Here is a 10,168-nt window from a genome sequence, read left to right as displayed (position 1 = left end):
TATTAAAATGATACTCCACCCAAACAGATTTCCGGACATCAAACCCCGCAGACTTGAAAAGAGGCTGTATCGGGTTCTCTGCCACTTCGAATCGATCCCACTGGTGGCTACATTTCACAGCATTAAAACCTGAACAAAACGCCTACGTGAACTTCTCAAACTGCCCCTGCAGCCTAAACCTCTCCTCTACCATCTCATCCATTAACTCAGAAATGTTCCATTCCATCTCCGTTTCGTTATAAATTGCTTTAAACGCAGCATCTATGTCAAGGAGCTTCAAAACTCTGGACTTTGAACAAGAACAAGAAAACACTGGACAGCAGAGGAGAGTAGAACTAACAACTCTTGGACACTTTCCAGACCTATTACATTGTAAAACGTAAGCTCAATTAATTTGAGACAAGTCAAAGCTCATAAGTAACGCTTGCCCTCTCCTCTACAATAGGTGCCAGATTCCAGCTCGCATTCTTGTCTTTACAGCGGTGACCTCGGCTGCAGTAAACGGGCAGCGTCCTGCAACAACAAGTCTTAAATGTACAAAGTGTTTAGAGAGAAAACAAAGACGGACCTCCCAGTCGCAGCCGGGCCGATCGGTCAGGGCGTGGCGAGACTCGGCCCCTGGTGCCACACATCGCTAATCCGCTCCATGTGCCTGAAACCCGACACACTGGCCGAGTGCCGAGGCGCAACAGGAGCGGGGGTCATTGTGGTGATGGAGGAGTCCCCGGTGAGCCATCAGCGGAGGACCTTCATCTCCAATCAGCCCTGCACCCTGGTGTCAGTGCAGCACGCAGGCTTCAGTCGGGGCCCATAAAGCAACGGGGAGCTCACGGGCCATTCAGGCTCCTCATGCTGGGCCAAGACCCAGAACAAGACAAGAAAAAGACAGTTACACAGATCACAAATCTAAATCACTGGCAAACGCCACGTGTGTAAAAATACAGTCAAAGAAACACAATGGAAAGATTACAATGTTAGTCTGTAGTTCAGTCAAGCTTCCTTCTCCTGCGTCCATCATGTCAGTCGCCACATTAACACCATGATTAGTACAGTATGTGCTGCAGTTAAGGCAAAAACGCAAACAAGCATATGCACGCAGTGTGTGCGGCCGGCAGCCATGATGTGTACAAGTCTGTCTGAGCTGACATGTACACACACACACATAAGCTCAGAGTAAACACACTTTGATTTAAGACTTTTTCTGGCGCATTATGGTTAGCTGACATTTGACAAAAGGGATTCACAGTCTTAATCTGAGTATAATTGAGGTGTAAACATGAACGATAACGCAGAGACACATTTCCTCCGTTTCCCACAATGCCTTTGGCCAACCACACTGTTGGTTCCTGTCATCTCAATGAAATCTACACCAGTAAGTACAAACGCACACACAGAAACTGAAAAAATATACAAAAGAGTTCTTAAATATTAGTGTTTTAGGGCACATCTGCCTCAAACTAATATTTTCATAGAAAGGAGAGACAAGAGAAAAGCATTATGAATAGATATTGTGTTGACACTGGCTTTGAATGAGGCAAACTCAAACCTTCCCTCCTGTGTTTCCTGTGGATAAAAGTTTCATTCATTTGTAAAAAAAGTAATCAATAATCTCAACTCTGGGCGTGACAGAGAAGTTCCATTCTGCTCGTTCCAGCATCTGCAGCGTCCCACGTGGCCGAGCGTTCATCTGAAACAGGCCAACTCCATGTGTCCACATATGAGGACCACAGGATTATAAAAGCTGTGAACAATTAACATGCGTGAGGGTCTGACGCAGAAACGCTTGTGCTTACGTTCATATACGGGGATTCATTTAAGAGGCATTTTAAGGACACTTCAGTGAGAGAGACTTCCTGCTTTGTTAAGCCCAATTAAAACTCATACGGCTGAAAATACTATCAAGGACTTCAGGACTCCTGTATTCCTAAATAATGAGTTACAAACTGCTTACTCATTGTTGCCACCGTGCAAAAAAAACAAACATCTTGGATGCACACGGGGGACATATTTGTGTGTGCGTGTGTGTGTGTGTGTGTGTGTGTGTTGTTGGCTGAGAGCTGGTGCTGGCGCCGTGTTTGGCCCCATGGCTGCGGCTCCAGATGTGCTCCGTCTCTCAGTGAACTACGGATCCACACACACACACACACACACACACACACACACACACACACACACACACACACACACACACACACACACACACACACACACACACACACACACACACTGAGGAGGATGAGGAAAGCTCTGTAGGGAGGAAAGGAGGGAGGAGGGGGAATTGAAATGTGACCTCCTCCTCCTCTTCCTCCCTACCCCCCCATCCCCCTCCTCTCCCTGCGATACATTACTCAGTAAAACCAGATATTCGACAAATCAAAGTGATCCGGGGCTACAAAGCTCCTCCTTCTCCTGTTTTATTGATACGGCGGCGAACATCAGGACTCGGATGGAGCAGGACGGATCTCCTTCCTCTGCTCCGAGCTCCACCAGAGCGCCGCAACAAGCTCATTATTTTGTAATCTAGAGCAATTTTGTAGTATCAAGGCGACTAATTACGGCCGAGCAAAAACGACTTAATGAGACGTCTTGAAACTCTGCGTCAAAATCTGGCTGCAACATGGCACCATCTGTAACACGAGAGACGCAGAGCGAGACCCAAGCACCATTAGATTTATACCAGCAATGAAAATAGGAATCCAAGTTAAAAGTGCTTGAAACTGGATTATGGGTCTGGTAATTAATCTTATTTTAATGATTTTTGAACATCTGGACGAACATTTTGTTGGAGTCTATTAAAAAATGGATCACATGACAATCGTGTGTCGAATTCTCTGGAATCAACAAAGAAGTGTGTGAGGTTGTTTCTAGTTCAGAATCAGAATCTCCTGACGCTCATTTCTACAGAATTCCTGGAGGAAGTTGATTTGTTTTGGACGTTCTCTCATTGACTGGGCAGATGCACTTCACTTCTCTTCATAAAATGAGACTAAATGGCTGTTTAAAGATTCTGAATGTCTGATTCTTCAAAGGAGCAAAGCCAACTTGTTTGTTTTTGGGACTTTCAGACGTGTTTCTAGTTCGATGAAGCTGAAACACACTGAATCTTCTTAAAAGTCTTAAAACGAAGACTTCTTTATCACATTCAACCCCCTTTTGTTCTGGACAATGTATATCTGATTTACATGTGTAATAAGCAGAGCCTGGGTGTGTGTGTGTGTGTGTGTGTGTCGGGGGGCGGGGTGCAGACCCCAGCCTGACAGTAATTGTCATGGTCCAAACATTAATGCAATGAGAGGCGATTGTTGAGCACACACGCCCGATTCAATTACTCATGTGCGACTGACAATTACTGTCTGTGTGTTGAAGATGCAGGACTAATGAATGACCTGAGGACACGCTGCCACCTCGCATCAACGCACACCACCACTCTGCACCGACACGCTCGCCAAAATAAAAGCCTGGACCCCATTCTTATTTTAAAGATTCCACATTGGCGTTGAGGTTTTCCAGCGTGGGTTTGTAATTTGGCCTTTTTTCAAACAGGCAACGCGATCTAATGAATGAGAACAGAGACGCTTTAATTTGAAGATCCAGGCCGGCGGGGCTTTCATTATTAAGTTTCTCTATAGTTTTACATTGTGAGAAGGAAATAAAACTCTTTGCCTCTATAAATTTCCTTGCTCACACCCAAGTTAGACGAGAGGTAATAAAAAGTAAGAATACTTGTATAAGCTGCAGAACTCACCATGGAGCCTGCTGAGCTCAGTGTTTGGGAGCGTTTGCTGCGGTTGCTGCCGTTTCACTGAGTTCTGAAACGTCCCGCAGCTTCAGACAGCGTGGAATCATACCAGGACGTTTTTCTCTTTTGTATTATTAAAAACAGGGAGGAGGAAACGGCTGGGATTTAATAAAATATTACATACACTATTAGTTTTGTTTGACTTATTGGGCTGAATGTGACGGTGATCCAAGCTCCATGAAGAATGGATGAGCTCAGCATCTTCACAGTGCCGCGCTGTAGACTTCATAATAATATTTCTGCTTCAAAACGTACAGGCGTGCAACATTGAAGCTGTCAATCTCCAGGGGTTTTGATGGATGAGGGTCCCTGCATGTCACAGGAACATGATGCGGGGGGAGAATAAGCAGCGGTGGGACTTGGGAGTTGAAGTTTGTGAGATTTTCAGGCAGATGCAGATTTGGATCCGGGTGAATTTGCATGACAAAAGGTTTTTGGCGCCACTGACTTCGAGGTAACAACAGCAAGTTTTGGCTTCGTAGGTCTTACTGCCATCTGGTATGTCTTTTTTTTGGTAATCTTCTTTTGAAATCAGCGGCAACCTTTCTGTAAATATAACAACATGGACCAATTAGGCGGTGAGTTTCTGGGAAATGGACACCATTTGCTGTTTTTGCTATTTTACTCTGGGGCACCCGGTTCAACTTTCCATCTCAACAAGTACATATACTGTATATATACATTATACTGTATATTACCGTTGATTTCTGCAATTAGGCTTTAGAAAGCTGTAGCCTGGATTGAGCCAGGGAGCATTAATAATCTCATTTGCAGAGGAAATTATGTAAATGAGCCATTCTGCTGTCAGACACCAACAAGTAAAACCAAAGAGAGGCAAAATGTGCCTGGAAATGTGTTGCTGGCACCGAGCACAGATTTAAGAACAATATCCCTGTTTATTCCTGTCAGCTACATAAAAAAAAGAAGCCAGACATATTTATAGTCCTTTTTTTCTCAAAGCGCCACCTTTTCCAACCTGAGGAGTGATCTTCATGCCAGTAAATGTCAGCTTTGTGTCAGGACAGCTTGGCCCGGCAACAAAACATCAATTGTTTCCAATTGGCAGAATTTCCCTCTCTCGGCTGCGGCTCTGGCCTATCACAGGCCGGCTTGGTGGAACAGAACACGTTCACCCTGGCAACCGGGACTCGGCTCTACCTCTGCTCACTGACACTCCTCACGCCGTCCTCCCCTGCCTCCGTCAACCGGCCAAAATAACACCCAGCCGGTGAACTGAGCCCGGACGTGAGGTAAACGTTAACGCAGCTAATGACAGGGGGTGTGTAGGTGTGTGTGTGTGTGTGTGTGTTCTCCTCCATTTGTGTGCGTTTTACCCAGCAGAGCCTCCGTTCTGTGAGACTACCAGTCAGCTGTGGCAGAAGCGTCCGTATATCAAAGGTTATTGCAGAGGTTATGGGTGGTGACAACATGAATAAGACGTTTGACAATGTGAAGGCAGGGCGGCTGTGCCTGGAGCAGATGCTTGTGTGGGGGGGAAGCGGTGATATCTGAGCCCCGGCACAGATGTGGGAATACGGCTCCAGACAAGTGTGGGTGGTGCCGTGTGTTTCAATGCAGCTGGGTCAAAAGACAAACCACGTTTATTTGAGTAACCCTTCCCTGACTGCATGTAGGCAAACACACATCTGTGGACAGGGTGCAAACACACGCACGCACACATAAACACAAGCAGCAGACCCCCAGCGTAGCGAGAGCGGAATATGTTTGTTCCAGTACTTGTGTGAGACGACAGTGTTGCCATTATGGGCTCAGAGCGACTGGGAAACCATGTTTAGAGGATAATCTTGCCTGAACCATCTGGTCAAGATTTTCTCTCTTCTCCACATTTCTGATTTCCTCTTTTTTTTCCTCTCTCTCCCCCCCACCCCCTGTGAAAAAAAAGAGTAAATCTTTTCTGGAGCATTGCAAAGAAATGCAATTCAGAAGTCACATGGATTCGATTTGACTTCATGTGGGTGAAAGAGAACAACAAAACGTTTAAGAGAGACGGATAATTGGATGGCGTTTGTTGCAGAAAGGGCAGATTGTGGAGCTTCACCCGACCGCCTTACAATCTAAATATTACTGATCACTTCCAGTCGCACATCCAAACCGCTTCAACAATCCCATATCCACTCCCGGTATAATCGCTGTTGACACAGAAAATTTAATCTATATATCTTGGTGATGATGAAAGTGGTGGTAATAGGATTAAACTGAGCCGGCGAGTTGTGTGGCATGGCTGCTACAGGGTGGGGGGGGGGCGGAAGTGTGTGTGTGGGGGGGTGGGGGTGGGGGTGGGGGGGGTATTACTCCACTGATACAAGCGCCTGAATCATAGCAGAGACCAAACAGGATGAGCGTTAACGTGGCCAAAACCAATAAACGTGGGTCTCACTTACAAAACCATAAACAATGCAGCTCCTGGGTGCTTCTCCGACTATTTCAGCCTCATCAGAGACGCACAGAGGAGCTCAACCGGCGTTATTCCTTTAGATTTACTGGTAAAACTACATTTTTTGGATTCAGCTGTGCCTGAAATAACTGCAAGGATGGAGGTTCCTGTGTGGATTTAAAGTAAATTGCTGTAAAATAGTCGATCATAACGTCTGCGTTTTATTTTCTCCTTTGCAGGTCTTTCACAACACACACATCCATCATCCTTTCCTGAGCTGGGAATAAGCCTTTTGGTGTTATTGTGTTGTTGTCTGCGCTGGTACGGGTATGTGTGTGTTTGTGTGTGTGTGTGTGTGTGTGTGTGTGTGTGTGTGTGTGTGTGTGTGTGTGTGTGTGTGTGTGTGTGTGTGTGTGTGTGTGTGTGTGTGTGTGTGTGTGTGTGTGTGTGTGTGTGTGTGTGTGTGTGTGTGTGTGTATTAGCCGTGTTAATGCAGACTGTATCAAATTGTAAACCCGGTTTGCTGTGAGATGACAACAACGATCAAAAGGAACATGAGTCCACGTTCAAACAGTTTGGATTGGAAATCGATGTAGAGCATTCATCAATGTACACACACAAACACACACACGTCTGAGAATCAATATGTACACATCTACACATGCCTTATTGATATTACTAGTATTAATTTGTCGGTGTAATGAGACTAATGCTTTTTCTGTGCAGTAAGATGATGGATGGTTTTGTTGGAAATGCTAAAATAATTCAGGTTACACACACACACACACACACACACCTCCCAAAGAACGGTTTAAAATAGACCAAAACACCACAAATGTCCTATATTAGTCTGGGCTGAAACACACAGCAGCAGTCTGAAGTCTCCGTGGCTGCTCATCTATCTGCCATGTGGCCTTTTAGCATATGGACAGATTATGGGTTACATGGTTTGGAGCCACAGAAAGCCATTACTTAAGGGCTAAAGGCTAGAGTTAAGATTAGGACAGAGAGGTTTGGATCCACACAGGCACAAATGCTGAAGAGGATTCTGGTGTCACAGAGAGTAAACTTGCTAATAGGCATCTGAAAGATATATCGATTTGGTGGGAATCCTCATATTTCTTATATTAACCCAGAATGAGTGAAAGTGAAGATTATAATTTTCTGTTTTAAAGCCTCTTTAGACAGGATTAGTTTCAATGTTATTGCAGATAATATTTGCAAACAAAATATTTAACTTAATCTATGGATCAGATTTCTGTGGTGTGTGTGTGTGTGTGTGTGTGTGTGTGATTGTGATGTGACAATAACCCTGCCAATATATCACAAAATCCCTAACCTAAACATCTATAAATGTAAACGTCCGTGTGGGCAGCGGTTGAATTTCAAAAACTAGTTTTCTTAGCGTCACTTGCATTCTTGGGTTGAGGATTTAAAGTGGACGAGCAAGGAGGCCTGCAGGGATTCACACACACACACACTCACACACACACACACACACATGGCTGGGTGGGACGTTGTGTCATCATCAACAATGCTGGCTCATGGTCGCTGTCAGATTCCTTCAGGTTTACCACTTAACCAGACTCAAACTGCCTGACCTTGAGAGTTAAATATACTCCAGAGAAGAAAAGGTGCTGATTAACATACCAGAGTTTAGGGGGGAAGCTGGACTGGGATTTTTGTCATTGGTCCACACTCCAGATAGAAAGGGGAATTCCAGGTTTTACTCAGCCAAGCTATGCCGATACCACAGCAAACCTGAACCTCAGCAGAAAACATTTAGCCCTCATTTGTGCCTTAAAGGACCTGTTCAACTCTTTTGTTTACATTTGGATAACAGACCTTTAAAAATGGTAAAAAGAGGATAAATCAAAATGAGACAAACTTCTGATCACCCTACGTAATTCTGCTTAAACTTCTATTTCTGCACTCCTATTCCCTTTCTTTCTAAAGATAACAAGATAGCACATAAACCTCAAGTCAGGTTTACAAGCCGGAGAGTCCGGTCCTATTTTAGTTCCTGTAAATAGAAGCTCTTTGTAGCAACAAGCACTCTTGTGTCTTTGTGTATAAAGAATAAGAGGATTGTAATTATACTAAATCATACCACTGTTTCCCTATCGAGCCGTTTGTTTGGAAAGCCACAGGCCAAAAATACAGTTTTCTTTTCCACAGTGTACCAAGGAGCAGCGGCTGACAGCTTCTCACACCTCTCAAGGTTGTTTGTGTCGGAGAATCCTCACCGAGGTGTAAAATACTGCCCTTCCACTTTTACGGCGCGTCCTTTACAACCCTTCCAAACACCGATGACAAACCAGATTCCTGAGTCCATCTTTAGTTTGATTTTAGCTAGGAAACATTAATCTAGTTTGTGTTTCCACGCAACGGGAGAACACATAAACAAATCCTATTTCTGTTTCTTTATGAAGGTGAAGCAAACAAATATGAAACAAAATTAATTGACTCACAGAGGATTATTGGGATGGATCAGAGATCTCATTGACATGTGTGTGTGAGCGTGTATGTGTGGCCTGAGGCTGCTCCCAGTCCCTTTCCCTCAGGCGAGTAAACTATTCCGGTAATCCAGGCCAGTAATTGATCCAGGCCCGGCAGCCCTTCACTGACAGGTACCCACGGTAGGTCTGACCTTTGGCCCCCCCGGGTCACTGCTTCTTGCCTCGCTCCACTGGCTTTTGAAAGAGATGAAAACTATCAATCACCTGCAGCATGCACGTACATCCAAGACAATGCATAAATCAATACACAGGAGAAGCTGTCTGTTCTCTAAATGATAAATGATGTAATTTCCTGGTTCCCCAAACTCTGCTCACTCCAGCTGCTCTGTCTGAGACACCGGCCGGGTCCTAACCATCATCGGCGAGGTCACCGTGACCAGGCGACCGCATTGTGTGAAGCCACGGAATCTAACGGCGACTACAATCCAACATCTCATTCATTTATGGAGTTAAAGTGCAAAATAGGTGTTAGATTAGTGGACAGTATCTGTTTATCTTTGTAAAATGATTGACTGAGTATGACTCGGCTCATAAAAGACAAACATAAAAGGTTGGAAAGTGACTTGGAGCTTAAGGAATCCAGAGCGGCTGCCAGATCTTAACGGGATACAAAGTGGAACTGCTGACTGGAACCCAAATCTTATCATGTGTGTGTAACAACTGTCTCATCTGATAAAAGGTCACAAAACCATCTGATGAGCATGAGGGAGGGTGTGTGTGGAGAAATAAGGGGAACTAAGTCTTCACTATCTTTATGTTTCCATGTTTGAAAGATCACAAACACACACAATTAGATTAAAGTGAGAAATTCAGCTGCTTATAAGTTCATGATGGACACTTTAAAAACACCAAAGTGCTGCAAAAGAGTTTTGAATCAAAACGTGGGAAACAGAACAACACAAATAAACATAAGCTCTCTTGACAATGAATTTAGTTTTACAGAAGATGATTATTAACCCGGAAAAGTCATGTTGTATAGAGACTGACATTTGTTGGGCAGCCTTAAAAGACCTTATGAGCAGCGGTGACGTCATCGAACACATGAATCAAACCGCTCACTCACACACAGAGAGAAGTTACGTGTAATTAGCTAACCTTACCGTTAGCCGATGACTCCTGCTCCTCCTCATCCTCCCCTTCCTCTCTAGCTGATACAATAATCCAGTTTCTTAAATTTGGAACGCTCTTGCTCAACATTCCCCCCTTCTCCTGACACTTATTAGCTCGGGCATGTTTGATAGTCATGCTCCGTGCTTTCCAAACACTTTGACCTCTTGAACACACCTGGGGAAACACTGAAACCCAGCGTGGATGTTTGATTTTTCCACTCAACGTCCTCGCCGGGCGGTGCATCCACTTAGCGATGAATAAAGTGAGAGCAGATGTGAGTTTATTACTTATACAGAGGTAAAATAACTAGCAAATAACCAGTGACGTCATCGAAAACATTAATCT

The 10,168-nt window shown here is 44.5% G+C and overlaps 1 protein-coding gene across 5 annotated transcripts in view; it reads right to left on the bottom strand.

The window, feature by feature from the left end:
• tada2a (transcriptional adaptor 2A) overlaps window positions 1-9,943 on the bottom strand; it is a 33,953-nt gene extending 24,010 nt beyond the window's left edge. For 3 of the 5 annotated variants that reach the window (XM_076146012.1, XM_076146010.1, XM_076146009.1), the window contains exons 1-2: window positions 9,814-9,943; window positions 569-852 (exon numbers count right to left, since the gene is read on the bottom strand). The gene's annotated coding sequence lies outside the window, so the exon portion shown is untranslated. The remainder of the gene's footprint in view (window positions 1-568; window positions 853-9,813) is intronic. The other 2 variants (XM_076146011.1, XM_076146013.1) reach the window with 1 other exon arrangement.
• Between the last annotated feature and the right edge of the window lie 225 nt (window positions 9,944-10,168).

This window comes from Genypterus blacodes, unplaced genomic scaffold, assembly GCF_046128005.1.
Source record: "Genypterus blacodes isolate CSIRO-AG114 ecotype Tasmania unplaced genomic scaffold, CSIRO-AGI_Gbla_v1 ptg000032l_1, whole genome shotgun sequence".
NCBI classification, from domain to species: domain Eukaryota; kingdom Metazoa; phylum Chordata; class Actinopteri; order Ophidiiformes; family Ophidiidae; genus Genypterus; species Genypterus blacodes.
Note: the sequence above shows the minus strand (reverse complement) of the source record. Positions and strands in the feature narration are given on the sequence as shown.